We start from the raw sequence: 18,012 nt of genomic DNA, 5'->3' as shown, positions 1-18,012 counted from the left end.
GTGGAACAGATTGTTCTCCATTCTGCAGGTAGAGAATATATATTTTGTAAATTATTTTTAATAATTTTTACATTTTTACTTGTGTACATAGGCTCCCCACCCTTTTCAACCTCCATTACTTAATTGACCTTTGTAAACTAGCGTTGAAACATTACAACAATGTTTGGTTGCACCAATTTTATAAACTTACAGTACAATACGTGTTATTTTTCTGAGAAAAACCAAAGATTAATATCTCGTTCTTGCTGCCTGCTTTAGCAGCATTTGATGGGAGGATCTTTTATATACATTTGTAATAGATGAAAAATAAACCAGATTGCAAATCCTTTTTTTTTTTTTTTTTTTTTTAAGCTTAAACCATATATCAATTCCTTGGTCCAATGTGTAAGATAAGTTAAAGTTAAATTGCATTCTATTAACCTGTATGAGTGTATTCTACTAACCATCAGGAAAAAATCTGTATTATAATAAGCATACTGTAAATGTATTAATTCTTCATCCCTTATAACCATTTGATAGGATAACTTTTTATCTCTTGGTAGGATGTTATTTTTGTTTTTAATCTTTAGGTAAAACTCACTCTTTGGCTTGAATTTGAGATTAGGTTTTTAATAATAAATCATAGACACTAAATGTACACAAATATTTTATGTCCCTTAATGTTTCAGTTATTTATTGCTCCATAAAAAATGACCCCAAATTTCCGGGTATAAACAATAATAATCATTTGTTTTACTCAGAGATTTGCTTCTTGGGCAAGGTTCATTGGAAACAAATCATGCTTGTTTCAAAAAGTGTCACCTAGGGCAGCTTAGCTGCAGACTAGGATCACAGGAAGACTGGCTTGCTTACATTTTTGTCCTTGATGTTGGTAGTCAGCTGGGATCTCAGCTGGAGCTGTCTTTCAGAACATCTACATATGACTGCTTGGTATCCTCATAGGATGCTAGCTGGTTTCCAAGAGCAAGTATTCTATAGTACCAGGTGGAAGCTGTTTATTAGCTTTCTCTTCCTGTGTAACAAATTAGCACAAAATTAGTGGAATGAAGTAACATCTTTTATTACCTCATGGTTTTCTGTATGCTTGTTTTTTTTTGTTTTCTATTCCTTGTGTTTTCTTTGTTCTGTTTTTGCTTTTTATTCCATTTTGTTTTCATCATAGCTAGGAATCTGGACATGTCTTTTAAGTATCTTCTGTGTCAGGGTCTCTCACAGGCTGTAATCGAGTGTCAATTTGAGGTGTAGTCTTCCTAAGATTTGACTGGAGACATTTCTGCTTCTAAGTTAGCTCACTTGGTTGTTGGCAGGATTCAGTCCCTGACAGGCTATTGAACTGAGGGTCTTGGTTCCTCACTAGCTACTGGCCAGAAGTCATCCTCATTTTCTTAATGCTGAGGCCTCTGCAACAAGATAACTTGTTTCATCAATACATGCATGCTGACAAAGCAACAGAGAAAAAAAAATCCAGCAAGAGAGATTAGTTTCTGTTAACCAGTCATGAAAATCACATCCTATCTCTTTTGGCACATTCTATTCCTTCCACACAAACACCAGTCTAGGTCAGACACAAGGGAAGAAGATTTCACAAGGACACAAATACCAAGAGGTGGGGATTACTTCCGAGTGTCTTTGAAAGCTGTCCTCCATAGCTTATTTCCATTTATAACCGAGCCTTAGAAATTATGTGACATTTGTTCCATTTATTTCTCCCATATTTCTCCCAATTATGTGACATTTCTCCCAAGGTAGGCACAAAATTCTGCCCAGGTTCAATATTGAACCCAGTACAGGGGCACCTGGGTGGCTCAGTCGTTAAGCCTCTGCCTTGGGCTCAGGTCATGATGTCAGAGTCCTGGGATCCAGCCCCGCATCCTCCCTGGTCATCCGGAAGCCTGCTTCTCTCTCTCCCACTTCTCCTGTTTGTGTTCATTCCCTCTCTCGCTATGTCTCTCTTTGTCAAATAAAAATCTTTAAAAAAAAAATTGAACCCAGTACACAGAGGAGTGTTAATTTTCCCTTAAATAAAATACATGCTGGATGTGATAGATTGTAAAGAACATCTCCGGAAAATGCAGTTGTCCATACTTGGTAATTATAAATAGGTAGTGATTTAATTGTTAGAGTGTATGTTCCTGATTAGTATTATTGTTAATTTATATTAATATTATCAAAAATATTTCGATTTGTTTTTGTCACATTTTTCTTTAGGAAACATATAGCCTTTCTAGAAAATGTGAAATATCATTATATACTACAAAAAATATCATGATATACTACAAAAAATATCATGATATACTACAAAAAACACAAAAAACAAAAAAATCATTATATACTACAAAAAAATCTATGAATTACATACTTTTGAGGCAACAAAAAAATCTTGTGTTAATATGATAAAATAGCCTGATGAATAAGCCTTTATACATAGCTTCTGCATATTCGGTTGTAAGCTATGTTTTGAAAATATGCTTTGGCACCAGAAAAATCTAAGTTTTAATTTTTATACTACTTATTGAGTATATGGTCTTAAAAAAAGTGTTCAATTTGAAATTTGATTTCTTTATTAATAAAATACCATAAGCTCATAGGGTTGATAGAAAATTTAAATGAGAAAATGAATGTGTAACATGTAACATACTTAGTATGTTCAGTCTTGTAAGATGAAGACGGTATTTTATAAGGAATGATGCCTGCTTAAGGTTGCTTATTTTGAATGCTGGGATTTTGACTTTTAAACAAAGTGTGCTCAATCCAGTTATTTATATCATATATGGGATTAGAGTTCATTCATGATTTATAATGATTGGAAAAGAAAGTCATTATTAAGGATGTTTCACAAAGAAAGATATAAAACAAAGTACTTAAGCATTTTCCTACAGGACATACTTAGGGTTTCAGTGTAAGACTGCACTAAACCACTAATAAGTGTGTCCAGGCTAATGTCTCTGTGTTCGGATGGTTCTTCTTTAGTGCTTCTTACGGTATTCATGATTCAAAACGATTGGTCTGAATTTTCTGCGTCTTTCTGCCTGAGACCTTATTTATAAGTCACGTGCATTTTTTTTGTTGTGTGCGTTTTAAATTTAATTAAAATACTTACTATCCCTTAGTGCCCTCCACAGATTGTTAGCTGCTTGTGAATGCACAAATTTTCTCTTCTTAACATTTTGTATTTGCATTCTTTTTTTCTGTAATTATCATCTGCTCTAGAACAGTGGTTCTCAAACTGTTGTCACTGGACAGGCAGCATCAGCAACACATGGAATCTTACTAGAAATACAATCCTTCAGATCCCAACTAAAACCTATCTAATAGGAAACTTTGGGAATGAGGACCAGAAATCAGTGTTTTCTCATTTTATTTATTTTTTTCAGCGTAACAGTATTCATTCTTTTTGCGCAACACCCAGTGCTCCATGCAAAACGTGCCCTCCCCATTACCCACCACCTGTTCCCCCAACCTCCCACCCCTGACCCTTCAAAACCCTCAATCGGAGAAAGACAACTATCATATGATCTCCCTGATATGAGGACATGGAGAAGCAACATGGGGGGGTAGGAGATAGGAGAAGAATAAATGAAACAAGATGGGATTGGGAGGGAGACAAACCATAAATGACTCTTAATCTCACAAAACAAACTGGGGGTTGCTGCGGGGAGGTGGGATTGGGGGAGGGGGAGCGGGCTATGGACATTGGGGAGGGGAAGCGAACCATAAGAGACTATGGACTCAGAAATCAGTGTTTTAAAAGTGATAGGGATGCCTGGGTGTCCCAGTTGGTTAAGCATCTCACTCTTGATTTTGGCTTAGGTCGTGATCTCTGAGTCCTGAGATCCAGTTCCACATCAGGCTCCACATTCAGCGCAGGGTCTACTTGGGAATTTCTTTCTCCCTCTGTTCCTCCTCCTGCTTACACTTTTTCTACCTAAATAAAATAAAAATAAATCTTAAAATAAAAAGGGATAGTAATTCTGACATACAATTAAGTTTGTGAGTCACTGATCTACAATCCTCATCCTTCATGCATGGTTTGCATTATTTGTAACCTGTGGCAGTGGGAAGAACATTGTGGTGTCCTTTTGACAGAAAAGACTTTTCCACAGTTCAAGTTATTGTTGAAGATCTTTCCCCAATTGTACAGAGACATATTTGTTTTTAAAGCATTACCCTAGCAAGAGTAGTTGTTTGTTTTATGTCTATTACATAAAGAATGTATCTGTAATTCAGGAAAACTATAGAAGAATTTTAAATGCCATTTGTTTTTCCTTTTGTAAAAAACTCTTAAGTTTTTAAAAACTAGTACCTGTGCATGTGGGGAGTTGGAGACACAGATTTAAAAAGATAAAAGGGTTCATGAAAGTTATACTAATTCTCACTGTTGTAATTTGTAATCACTCAGAATTCCTCTCTGGAAACAAGTATGATTATCAGAATCTTATGATAAAATTTTAAGATATTCTATAAAAATATGAATATAACATATATTCAAATATACACATACTAGCATATTATGTATCTTTTCTTTTGTTAATATAAAAAAACTGTAAAAATTATATGTTGGTGCATATAGTGCTGCATTATTTTAGTGTTTCACTATATGGACTATTAAACAATTCCTCACTGATGAATATTTAGAATATTACCAATCTTTTATTATTATAAATCATTTTATAATGGATATCTTCATATGTTACATTTGTTTGCATGTGACATTATTTGTAGGTTAAAATGAAATGCATTTGCTGAATGGTTTGTTAACTCTTAGTTTGGCTAGATATTTTTAAATAATCTTACATAGAAATTGCCCAATTTTCACACAGTAAGCAATATACAAGCAAAACAGTTTTCCATACTCCTATCAGTGATGAGTTATGAAATATTCAGTATTTTAATAGACTAGAGTATATTTCATATCTGTTTTAATTTGCATATCTAATTTTTAAGTTTAATAACTTCATATTAGTTATTTAGGTTAAATAACTTCATATTGAAGAGACACATACATATCTTTTTCTATGAACTGTTTTCTCATGTCTTTCACCTGTTTATTTCTCTGACAATGTTCATATGTTTACTTTTTTATTTGTAGAAATCCTTTACTTAATATGAAAATTAGCTTTATGAAATATTGCAATTATTGAGACAACTAAAAACCAAGAGAATAATATCATAGAGCAGGTATGAGCGAAAGAGGACTAAGAAACATCCTATTATTGTATTTTTTAGAAGGATGCAATATTGAGTAATCTTCAGTTTTGTTAAGTATGTGTCTATAAATTCTCAAATGCCTAAAAAGTGTTTATAAAGACCAGAAGTTTAGAAGAGAAAGAGTTTTTTGCATGTTTGGTTTGTTTTGTTCTTTTAAATCTTACTTAATTCAAAATCAAAAATATTTAGGTTGGCTTTGACAAAGATTCAAGTGCAAGTATATTTTATTTAGAATATTATTGTAGGAGGGGCACCTGGGTGGCTCAATCAATTAAGTATCTGACTCAATCTCAGCTCAGGTCTTGATGTCAGGGTCATGAGTTCAATCCCTGCATTGGGCTCCATGCTGGGTGTGGAGCTACCTTAAAGAAAAAAAAAAAAAATTATTGTAGGAAAATCCAGTAAGGGTGTGGAAAGGGAAGATAAAAAAATGGAAGATAGGCAGCCAATTTCTTTATTTTTTTATATTATTAACATATAATGAATTATTTGCTTCAGGGGTACAGGTCTGTGAATCATCAGTCTTACACAATTCACAATCCTCACCATAGCACATACTCTCCCCAGTGTCTGTCACACAGACACCCCATCCCTCCTATCCCCCTCCACTACAGCAACCCTCAGTATGTTTCCTGAGACTAAGAGTCTCTTATGGTCTGTCTCTGTCTCTGGTTTTCTCCCATTTAATTTATTCCTCTCCTCTCCCATGATCTTCTGTCTTGTTTCTCAAATTCCACATATCAGAGAGATCATATGATAATTGTCTTTCTCTGATAGACTTATTTTGCTTAGCATAAACCCTCTAGTTCCATCCACATCATTGCAAATAGCAAGATTTCATTTTTTGATGGCTACATATATTCCCGTGTGTGTGTGTGTGAGAGAGAGAGAGAGAGAAAGAGAAAGAGAGACATCTTCTTTATCCATTCATCTGTTGATGGACATCTAGACTCTTTCCATAGTTTGGTTATTGTGGACATTGCTGCTATAAACATTCGGGTGCACATGCCCCTTCGGATCACTACATTTTTATCTTTGGGTTAAATACCCAGTAGTGCAATTGCTGGGTTGTAGGGTAGCTCTATTTTCAACTTTTTGAGGAACTTCCATCCAGTTTTCCAGAGTGGCTGCACCAGCTTGCATTTCCCACCAAAAGTATAGGAGGGTTCCCCTTTCTCTGCATCCTCACCAACATCCTAACTTGTTAATTTTAACCATTTTGACTGGTGTGAGGTGGTATCTCATTGTGGTTTTGATTTGTATTTCCCTGATGGTAGGCAGACAATAAAGAGTATGTTAATAAACAAGTTAACACTATAGGAAACTGAAGCTTATTCCCTCTGGGGAATTCTGTGGCCCAGTGGAAAACAAGTTCCTCTGTGTTATTATCCTTTGAAGGATAAAGGGACTTTCACCACCTTCCATCAGTAATTGGTTGAAGGCTGCCTTTTTTGGAAAGGGAGTGACTTTGAAAGGAAGTACTTTGCAGGCTACTAGTTATAGTGAGATGCTCTTACCTATGGAGAATGGAAAGCTTCTGTCTTGCTGGTTACTCATTCTCCCATGCCCTGTGTCCCCCAGCCACATGTTGTCTTAAGGTATGAAGGGAGTTTCAGGTCCAGCTGTTAAGAAGTGAATTCTACCTGACTTCTTATTGTTAACAGGACTTCTGATGTTTCCTCCTTCCCTTTTCTGCCTTGCTAGTCTTTAAAGGCAGAACTCTCATAGACTGAGAAAAGTGAGCCTGCTTTCCCACCACCTGTTGTTAGGTTGGGGATGGAAAGATTCTGGGTCTGGATTATTGCCACCATCAGTTGGTAGAGAGGATAGTAAAATGCTCTGCCACTATGCTGTTCCTCCAGTCCTTGGTTCCCAACCTTAACCACCAGCTTTCCTCTTTTCATCTTTCAGATTTCTCCTTTGGTCACCACTTAAATTATTTCTAGGATTTATAGTTGTAATTAGAGGGAAGGAACAGACAGAGATGGGTCTATGAAATCTTATCTGGACTGGCAGTCTGTGGTTGCCTTTTTTTTAAATGGAATATATTTTTCTCTGTTTTATTTTATGGAGAATAATAACATAAAAACACTTTGACTAAGAGTCTTTTGAAAATTAATTTCAGAACTGTTTAGAGTTTTATAGATATCTTCCATGTTTTCTATAAATATGAGAAAATCGATGTGTTTTGACAGATTCTTGACTTCTACAAAATGCTTTGGGCCATTAATGGTATCACTAATCTGCAAGATGCTCCTGACTATACTGTTAGGCAATATCTTTAAAATAAACAGTGTAATGTGCACATGAACAATGTAAAAATTGGATGAAGGAATGCTAAAACCACAGTGTAGTTTCAGATTTCTTGCTTACTCATAGGAAGTGCTTTTAATTTGCCATATCTGAGGAGGCAGAGACGACTGACATACTTTCTGCCTTTGAAGAACCAATGATCTGGTAGATCAGAGTGAAAAACTCATAAGTATAACGCTTTAAAAAGGGGAGAGCGCAACAAAGCAAAAATGAAAAGAGGGAGTAAGTGGAAACATAGAAGTAGAGGAAGATGAGGGACATGTAGGGAGTACTGAAACAGAACAATGGTTAAGAAAGAGAGAGAGAGAGCCTTGTTCTGCAGAGCTGTCCATGAACATGAGCATTGCAGCAATGTTATAAACCCATACAAAACTCACTAATTGTGCCCTCAGAATTCTTTCTCCCCCTCCTCCAAAAAAATCATGGATTGGGATAGCATTCCTGTTTTTTGAAGTGGGTCTAGGTGCATAACATAACTTCATGAATACTAGCTGTACAGAAAGCTGTGCTACACTGAGATTTAATTTAAACTAAATCTATTCAGGGCAACAAATACATTTATTTTAAAAATGATCCAAATAAAGCTTGCCTATTATGAGATTCTGGAACACATTTTACCCTAAAATTTTATAAACTTTCTATTTCCATAAGTATTCTGTCCATTTCCTTCTAATATTCAAGAAATTGCTGAGTTGGGAAAGAGATCAGATGACTTATTCAAGACCAAGGAGTTCACCAGCCACAAGTTTTATCTCTTCCTTTCATTTAATGCCTCCTCCCCCCAGACACTAATTCTCAAAACACCTAACTATGGCACACATTGGGACATACCCATGCACACACACAACCCAGCACTGTACTACTATATCTTAACCCAGGAGAAAAAAAAATGTATGCTCATACAAAAGCAATAGGCAGATGTTTATAGCAGTTTTATTTATAATTATCCCAGTCTAGAAATAATGAAAATGTTCTTCAGCTGGTGAGTGAATAAACAAACCGTGGTAGATCCTTACAATGGAAAAACCAGTTGGCAATAAAAAGGAACCAATTATGCCCCAATAATATAAATGAACTCAAATATCTTATGCTAAGGAAAAGAAGCCAGGCCCCGATATCTACAAGATGTATATTGGTCTGGCTCTGTAATTTGTATGGCCCAGTACAAAGTAGAAATATGGGACCTATCGTTGAAAAATTAAAGACTTCCAATATAGTGACAGCAGAACATTAAACCAAGCACATGGCCTTCATAAGTACAGATATGTATGATTGTATGGTTTACACTCTCATGAAGCTGGCACTGACTACATCATTTTGTTGCTATGACATTCTCAAAAGGCAAATCTGTAGGAAGAGAAAACATACCAGTATTGCTGGGACCTAGAGTAAGACAGAGGAGTTCACTACCAAGGGCATAAAGGAATAGGACTGTTCTGTCTTGCTAGAAGTGGTGGCCATATAGTTATGTGTATGACAAAGTTCATACAGCTGGCCACGGAAAAGGGAAAAGATTCCTGGTAAACCAAATAAATCTGACTTGAAACCCAAGCATATATTAACATTTTATTGAATGGTTATAAATAATTCCAGGAAAACGTGGAATATCATACAAATAACAGGACAAAATATAATGGAAAGGGCAGGGATAATGACCTGGATTGGAATATCATCTTGGCCTCTTACCAGCAGAGTGAAATAGCTTCAGTCATTTAATGTCTCTGGTTCACAATTTCATTATCCCAAAAAAGGGTGGCAATGGTAAGTCAAACTTACAGGGTGCTGAAGAATCAGTTAAGGTAATGTTTGTGAAAAGTTTTTTCAAAACTTTTTAATATTGAAGCACTCTGGGATTATTATCAGCAGTGGTAATAAAAGCACCGACTTACCCCCTTTTTCCCCCTCAATTTTAAAGATTTGTCACTCATTGTGCACACTTTTAATTCTGGAAAGACAATTGAAATCAGAATGTCACTTTAGTAATGTTCTATAGAACATATAACACATTTAATACATAGCATATTTTAAGCCTGGAGTGGGTTACTTGTTTACCTTCTTTGGGATAAGTCTGTTTAATACCTGGTGGACTAAATGTTGAATTCCTGTTTCTCAGTACAGTGGGTATTCCCCTCCTCAAGGCTAAATTGAATTTACAAATGAATACCATTCTTCCATTTTACTTTAAAGTTTTAGTACCCACTTTTTACAGTTTTGTAATCTTAAAATAATATGAACAGTATGACTAAACAGTAATTGATTTTAAGTGCGTATGGGCACTAGATGGTCAAAATTTGCACAGTTCATTCAATTATTGAGATACTCTTCACATAAGTATAACCAGTCACACAATAATACATATAAATACTGGCAGGAACACGGCTTAAAAAATTATTACCTGGGACATCCTATAACCTAATATATGACTCACATTTGTCTTTTAATTTAATTAGGGAGAAGAAAGGAATCAGATAGTGTCTGAGTTACTTTATGTCCCCATTGTACCTCCCTAGGAATGTACCTCCATAAAGCACCTCATCACATTTCAGTGTAATTTTTTACTTAAATACATATTAGCTACCATCTGATTCATGAACATCAAATTCAGGGTAAGGGCCTTATTTATTTCTATTTTTCAGCTATAATATCTTCTGCTAGCATGTAGTATTTGTTGAATGATTTTTGCTTTCGAGGCAAGGAAAACCAGATGTTATTGGTGGACAGAGTGGCAAACTGGATAGAGCACTGAGTATTCTTGGAATACTTTAATACTGTTTTCTTATTAGTTATGCATCATGGAGTATGAGACTCAGCCTCTTTTGAGTCTCAGTTTTCTGAATAGTTAAGTGCCTAGAAAAGTATTTGACTTGCAACATTCTTTCAGTAAATATCAGTTGTTAGATATCAATTTGGGCATTTTTTCCCTAATGCATCATCATGTACTACTTCACAAGAGTGTTATAGTGGTCAAGGGTAATAATGGATGTGAAATGTAAAATACTCTCTTTTTATGTAACACTCTATTCAAAAGATGGCAAAATCAGAGTGCTGGACTTGAGTAAAGAGAGTTTGACCAGTAACACGGTTTATGTCACCCATCAGCTAAATTACTTCGGGGAAGATTTATAATATCTCTGGATTTTTACTGTAAAATGAGGGGTTCTAAATATCATTCTATATTCCAGAATATGTACTTCAATTGAACAGGGAAATATATTCTATAATTAAAACAAGTTAAATACACAATTTTGCATAATGTTATTTGCTGCTAGTTTAAAATATATCATAACTGGGCACCTAATTAGAAAACTCAATAATAAGGTTAATAAAATACAAACTGATTTAAAGATTCAATTTTCAAACATTTTTTTCGATAGTATACCAAGAATGGCTTGTGTTTTTTGCATTCTATAAAAAACAGATTCTGTACCATCAACATTTTGCATTGGCATTTTGTCTCAACTATATTATAAAATCCATAAAAGCAGGATCATAGGTTATATAATTTTTAAAACCCCATACTAGCTAGACATTGTCTTGCACTTAGTAGTTGCTTAATAGATATGCAATAGGCTGATTGTTTCAAATCTAATGTCTCTGTAATCAGTCATACATTTGAAAGTATTGATCCATGATTGAGTATAGTGATTGGGCAGGCTAGAGAGAGTCAACAAGCTCCTAAATTTCACTGCAGAATAAAAATTAAAAAAATTTTTTTTTAAACCTCTGCTTCAAATAATTTGAGAATATAATGAACTATAATCAATTACAGTCATTTATTGTTGGACATCTTAGTCTATATTACAGTCCAATGTAAGTGTAATTGCCTTACAATAATGATACAAGTAGAAATTCATAGAGATAAGACTAATGCGTCTTCCTGAGACAATTATAGTCCATTTTCCATTAGCCAGAATGAAGTAAGTTCCGTCTTTATTAGTCACAACTTCTGACTCTGGAAGGATAGAGAGAGTGAAGGACAACATCTGATGTTCATGAGTCATTCTGTTTGTCCTTTCTTTGGCTAGGTTCCAGGCCCTAAGTGAGAAAAAAACTCACTGTGGCTTTAAGATCATGTCTTTCTTCCCACTCCATAATCAATTACACATTACTGATAATAAGTATGTTGCTTTGCTGTTCTCTTAGCCTGAGTGACCAATTACCTGCTAAAAATGATATCCATACAACATGGAAGTCCTCAATTTTGGCACCTTCATGAACTTTCCAAGGACTTACAAACTTAACTAAATCAGTTGATGTAATTATTTAATAACACACAATCAATATAATCCCATTCTATTAATTTGGCTTAATTATTGTCCTTGCTACTTAGAAATTTTAGATTCATTTTAAGTGAACTAAGGAACTTACTATTTGTTTCTTTCTCCTATCAGTTTGGTTTATTTATATAATCTTAAAATTTAAGTTTCACCAGACAGAGTTTTCAAATTTTCAATGTCATTACCATCTACAGTGTTTATTAAAAATAAGTTGATTCAGAAAATACCTTTTTTACAGTGAGAAATTGTATCTGGTAACTAATTTTGGTAATGACCATGGATTAAAATTTGTGAAGTGAGTAAAAGCATAGTCTTAAGAGCAGGCAGTTCCCACTTTGGAATATCAGGGCAAAGACTCTGCTGGCTCAGGGTAATACAAATGTCCAGATTGCAGTTCAAGACACGACCTTTATCATGCATAAGTATTTTTTCCTTTGTAAGAAATAACTTCGCACATAAAATTTTATGCTATTTTCAGGCTTGGTTTGACTACAATAAATCTTTTACTGAATAAGACTTAATACCAGTATAGAGAGCACAAGTGAATAAGTCAGAAAATGGTTTGACTTGGCAAATCTTGAAATTATTACATGATTAGGAGGGATTTATGTGTTCCATAATCTAGCCTGGGGAAGACACTGATTTGTTCCATCTAAACTCTTTAATTAATAAAGCCCACATTCTCAAAATGTAATCTGATTTGAAAATATTCTCATTTTCTTTTAATCTTTAGGAGTATAACATAGAGGAATAACATGGACTTGTGTTTTAGATGGTTATTTAAATGCTGTTTCCAATTTTCTGACCTTGAGCAAGTAATTTATTCTTTCTGAGCTTCAATTACTTCATTTTTAGACAGAATATAGAAAATTAACTCCATCCACAGCATTGTTGTCAGAAGAGTGATGACATATGTAAGATGCCTAGCATGGTGTCACATATATAGTTAGTACCCAATAAATGTCACTTCATTTGGAATTTCTTGTCTGTTTCCCATTTTTACTGATCTATTCACATGAGGCTATTGTATAAGTATTATGAGTTTTCACAAACTATATTTTTGTCAGTTGGCTGAGAAAGCTGGAGTTACCATCACGTATTTCTGGAATAATTCTCATCCTGTTAGCTGTAAAAATAATGGACTATTCTAATTCTTTTTTGAAATTGCATACGAAGTTTTGGGGTGTTCAAGCACCTTTATCCTGATTAATTAAGAATGTCTATTTCTGTGTTTTTCTCACTCCCTTTGTCCTTTAATATGCATTAAAAGAATTAGAGTCTGGTTGCAGAAAAATATGAAAAGGACAAACAACCCTAGGTCTGGAAGCATTCATTTTTTTGACTATTGTTAAGAGAGGACCAGATTACGTAGCAGTAGGAGGTTGGTTTCCCCAGTAAACAGATTAGCATGCAGGGGGTTGCTTGGGAGTCTCTAGTATTTAATACCTGAAGAAAAGGAAAGAAAAGGAAGAAAAGGAGAAAAGGAAGAAAAGAAGAAAAGGAAGAAAAGAAGGGAAGGGGAAGGAAGAAAGGGGGAAGGACAGGAAGGGTGGAGAAGGGAAGGTGGGAGAGGAAAAGAAGCAGAACAGAGGGAGAAGCAGAGTAGAGAAACATCATTTCAAGGGAAACATCAGCCGGTCCCACAGGGAATTTTAACTGTCCCATGTTGACGTGAGGTGACTGGTTCTTTATATCCCTGAAATGATCAGTTACTAAATGCAAAATTCTCCATGAAGGGACTGGTCTTGAACAAGGCCAGCTCTCCTCATTGAGGCCATAACCCAAAGTGGGTGGAGAACAGAGAAAGGTCTCCTGGTAGCACTGCCGGCAGCTGGGGAAATAAATCCTTCATTACTGAAGGGGGACTGGTATGGCACACCATGTTACCTTCATGCGCTTTTACTTTGCATGATGATTTAAATATCCTCAATTCCTCAATATATGTACACAATGACCTTCACCCATTTCTTCTGCTGATCTTTGCTGGCTCATCAGTTCAGAAGTGCCAGACTCTCCAGAGTCCTGATTTACTGTCTGCTCAGAGCTTAGCTACACCTCATCACTCAAGAGATGCCTGAGTTCTTCATCTTGTAAGAAATGCTGAATTAGGTCTTGCCCAAAATATCTCAGTAATGTAAACACCCATGCTTAGGCAAAACAGTGAAGTAGCTTCTGTTTCTCTGTCCTCATACCTATCTACTAAACAAGTATGTGTGTGTGTGTATGTGTGTGTGTGTGTAGAGAAAACAAAATAAAGATAATATTCCATCAGATTGTGTTGATAAGTTTGAGTGGATGGAAATCCCAGGTTAGTTGACTGGAAGTCAAATCTAGTATATAGATTAGTTCCTGGATTGAATAACATCACAGCAATAGAGGAGAACATTTTCCTCTTTCACAACAGAATAAGAGATGGAATTTTCCATCCTTGGTGGCAGTTGCTGCTTCTTTGCCTAATAAAATTGTTAAGTAATGATTCTCAGTGTTTTAACCACCCTCTTAGAATTTGGACTATTTGTAGCATCTAATTTTTTCTTCTCTCCGTATTCTTTAAGCCATAATAATTGATTCAAAAATAATATTGCAGTTCCAAATAGGGGAAATGGAAGAAAGAATTTTATCATACCATTATAATCTATATGACTGTTATCTGTGGAAGGCACCAATGAGTCTCAATAGAGGGAAACCTGAAGAAGATGGGCAAACAGTGAATGAATGCAAGAGTATGGTTGGGTTAACAGGGCTTCTTGTTACCCGTTCTCCTTTGCCTGCGTTTTCCAACACCAGCCAACTACTACTTTCTTCTGACTGACACAAGAACAATGTAAACAAGTATGATTCTTTTATTACACAGCAAGTGTTTTCTCATTATAGAACAAGTTCATTTGACTTTCTGCACAAGTCAAATGTTCAAAACTAAATTACTTTTTTTGGAAATTGTTAAACTGAAAGGTTTCTCTGTACTCTTTTTTCCTTAAATCAGAACACTGAAATTTGACTATTTTTCATTCTCATCCTGTATTTTCCTAATAGGTGGTATAATGTGAAATAGATGGGAAAACGATGTGTCCAAGCATAACGAATGGGAGGGCACTGTGTCAAAAAGGTTGAGGGTTTTTGTTTGTTTGTTTGTTTCTGTTTTTATTATTTTTAAAGGATTTATTTATTTATTTGAAAGAGTGAGAGAGTGCATAAGAACATAAGGGGGAGAGGCAAAGGGAGAGGGAAAAACAGACTGCCTGCTGAGCAGGGAGCCAGTGTGGGGCTTGATCCCAGGACCCTGGGATCATGACCTGAGCTTATGGTAGATGCTTAACTGACTAAGCCACCAGGCCCCTGTTTTGTCTTTTTTTGTTGTTGTTGTTATTTTAATGGGACTTCTCTGGTTCAGGACAATGCAATGGTCCCTACAATGAGATTTGCTCTAAGACATACTTTGTTTTTCTTTATCTGATACTGTCCATCAGTCTTTAAGTTGCAAAGGGCATTGGATCTTTCATAGAAAATATGGCAATTAGCTATCTTAATCCTGAGAAATTATGGAAACAGTATTCCACTCTGATATAAGACAAATCTACTAAGTTCTAGAATATTAAAGGAAACATGCTTAACTGCATGTAAAATTATTCATTTTGTGAATGAGGCATCATTCTCTTTCTTGAGATTGGAGAAAGTTGTAGGTTTTTTTTTTTCCTTTTTTGCAATCACATTTCCATGCCAGAAATATTTTGTTTTCAATCCTGTTGGTGTCTTCTGACACTCTTCATTTTCCTTTTATGGCTTCTTAATTATTTCATTAATTTCACCTATCAGCATGAAGGATAATGCTCATTCAGCGTACGACATTTCTCCATTTGGCAAATTGTTGTTATAGAGGGGATTGTCGGTTTGGTGTTGAGTTTGATAAAATATCCCATTTAAACATTCAAATTTTAAATTCACATAGCCTTATATATGAGGACGTTTCCTAATAAGTGTCATTTAGGAGGTTCTAACTTACAATTATTTTAGCATCCAGTTTTAACAATGAAGAAAATAATAAGGAATTCTGGGATGGGGGAGATGGGTGAAAATAAGTTGAAACAGAAAACAGAAATAACTCTGTTTACAAAAATAGCTCTGTGCTGAAATCATGCTTACAAGTCACCACAGGGAGAAATAGAACATGTGCTGCAGACGCGTATGATAACTGATGAAACATTGAATTTATTGTCTGTTTGGAAAGAAGTCACAAATAAAAATTCAAATATATTATGCCTAGTAGAAAGGGTGACATCTACAACTCAATTCAGTGCAACGAAGGACCCTGAAACTCTGCCATTTTTGAATTATCAGGTCAACTTAATTCCAGGGAGACCTGTCATTTCTCTGAGAAATAAAACCCAGCTGATGTTATTGTTAGATACAATCCATTCACAGCATACCATGAGGGCAAAGAACCTTATTCTCCAGGGAAAAGATTAGTGATTTTTCTCCTTTTGGAGGAAAAAAAAATCTGAAAGTGCCTCTTTTGACCAGAAAAGAAAATGCAGAATGCCTCCAATAGCAAACTAATAGACTGAACTTGATAAAGGGGAATGGGAATTTCAAAGACCCTTTGAAAATCCCTTTAGAGACCGTTAGGAAACACCATGGCCAAACTGGGTAGGCAAGAACTCTTTCTCCACTCTCCCCTCAGAAAGGAAAGTAAAACAGATACTAATGAGTGACTGCTCTTTTCTTAGTTTTAGTGAGCAATTAATGAGTTCAAAAATAGAGACGCCAGTATATTTTATGCATATGTAGAGTTCTTGGATGTTTTGACATAGAGTAATAGTTTGAATTTATACTAATTTTTTTCCATATGGTTTAACCAAAGTGTATTTATAATTTAAGTACTCTCTCCATACTGTGGAGGGAAACACAACTTTTCATGATGAGAGACATAGGAAATTAGACAGGAATTATACAAGAGGAGAATTCCATAGCTACATTCGAGCTGTTGATACAGCAGCTTGCATACCATCAGCTTGGATTATCCTCCAAGGAACAACAGTATGTTGAATGTAACACCATGTAGAGAAGAAAGGAAGAATCTGAGGAAACACCACAGTAGTTCTGTCTGAAATTTCTGTGTGGCTCTAAATACAGGTGAAATGTATTCTAATTCTTCTTCTAGTGTCAGAAACGTCTCCAGAGAATGTAGATGATAGATGAGAGCACCAACCTGGAAATCACAAGGCTCTTACGAATATTGAGGCTCTGAGTGCATATTTAGGTCCTCTCTTTTTCTTGATTAGCTAGCTAAAGATTTGCCAATTTTTTCTTTTCAAAAAACCAGTTCTTACTCATGTTAATATTTTCTATTGCTTTCCTATTCTGTTTCATTTATTTCTGCTCTAATCTTCATGTTTTCCTAACTTCTGCTTACTTTGGACTTTGCTCATTTTTTTTCTTGTTCCTTGAGATATGCAGTTAAGTTGTTTAAGTTTTTTTTTTTTCTTGATGTATGTGATTAGCATTTTAAACTCTTCTTTTAGGACTGCTTTTGTAGCATCCCAAGATATTGATGTAATTTCCATGAGTTCTTAGACTGGTTGAGACCTGTTTTGTGGTCTAACATATGATGTATCCTAGAAAACATTCCATGTGCATTTGAGAAAAATGTACATTCTACTGCTGTTAGATGGAATATTCCATATATGTCTGTTAGGTACATTTGGTCTTTAGTGTTCTTCAAATCCACTGTTTTCTTATTGGTTCTTTGAATGGATTATTTATCCATTGTTGTGAATGGCATGTTAAAGTTCTTAACCATTATCATTTGCTATTTATTTTCCCTTGTAGTTTTATTTGTATTTGTCTTTTATATTTAAATTCCCTGAGTTTAGGTGCACAGATATTTAAAGTTGTGATATCTTCTTGATGGATTGACCCCTTTATTATATAATGACCTTCTTTGTCTTGCTTGTCTATATTTAAAGTCTGTTTTGTCTAATGTAAGTATAGCTACTCCTACTTTTCTTGGTAATAATTTTCTTGAAGTATCACTTATCATCCTTTCACTCTCAGTCTGTGTGAGTCTTCAGGGCGGAAGTTAGTCTCTTGTAGTCAGCATATTGTTGGATCTCGTCCCTTATTCATCAGCCAATTTGTGTCTTTGAAGAATTTAGTCCATTGATGTTTATATAATTATTGATAGATGAGCACTTTCTATTGCCATTATTTTTTTCTA

The sequence above is a fragment of the Meles meles genome, chromosome 11 (genome assembly GCF_922984935.1).
Source record: "Meles meles chromosome 11, mMelMel3.1 paternal haplotype, whole genome shotgun sequence".
Taxonomy (NCBI): Eukaryota; Metazoa; Chordata; class Mammalia; order Carnivora; family Mustelidae; genus Meles; species Meles meles.
This window is presented reverse-complemented; position numbering follows the sequence as displayed.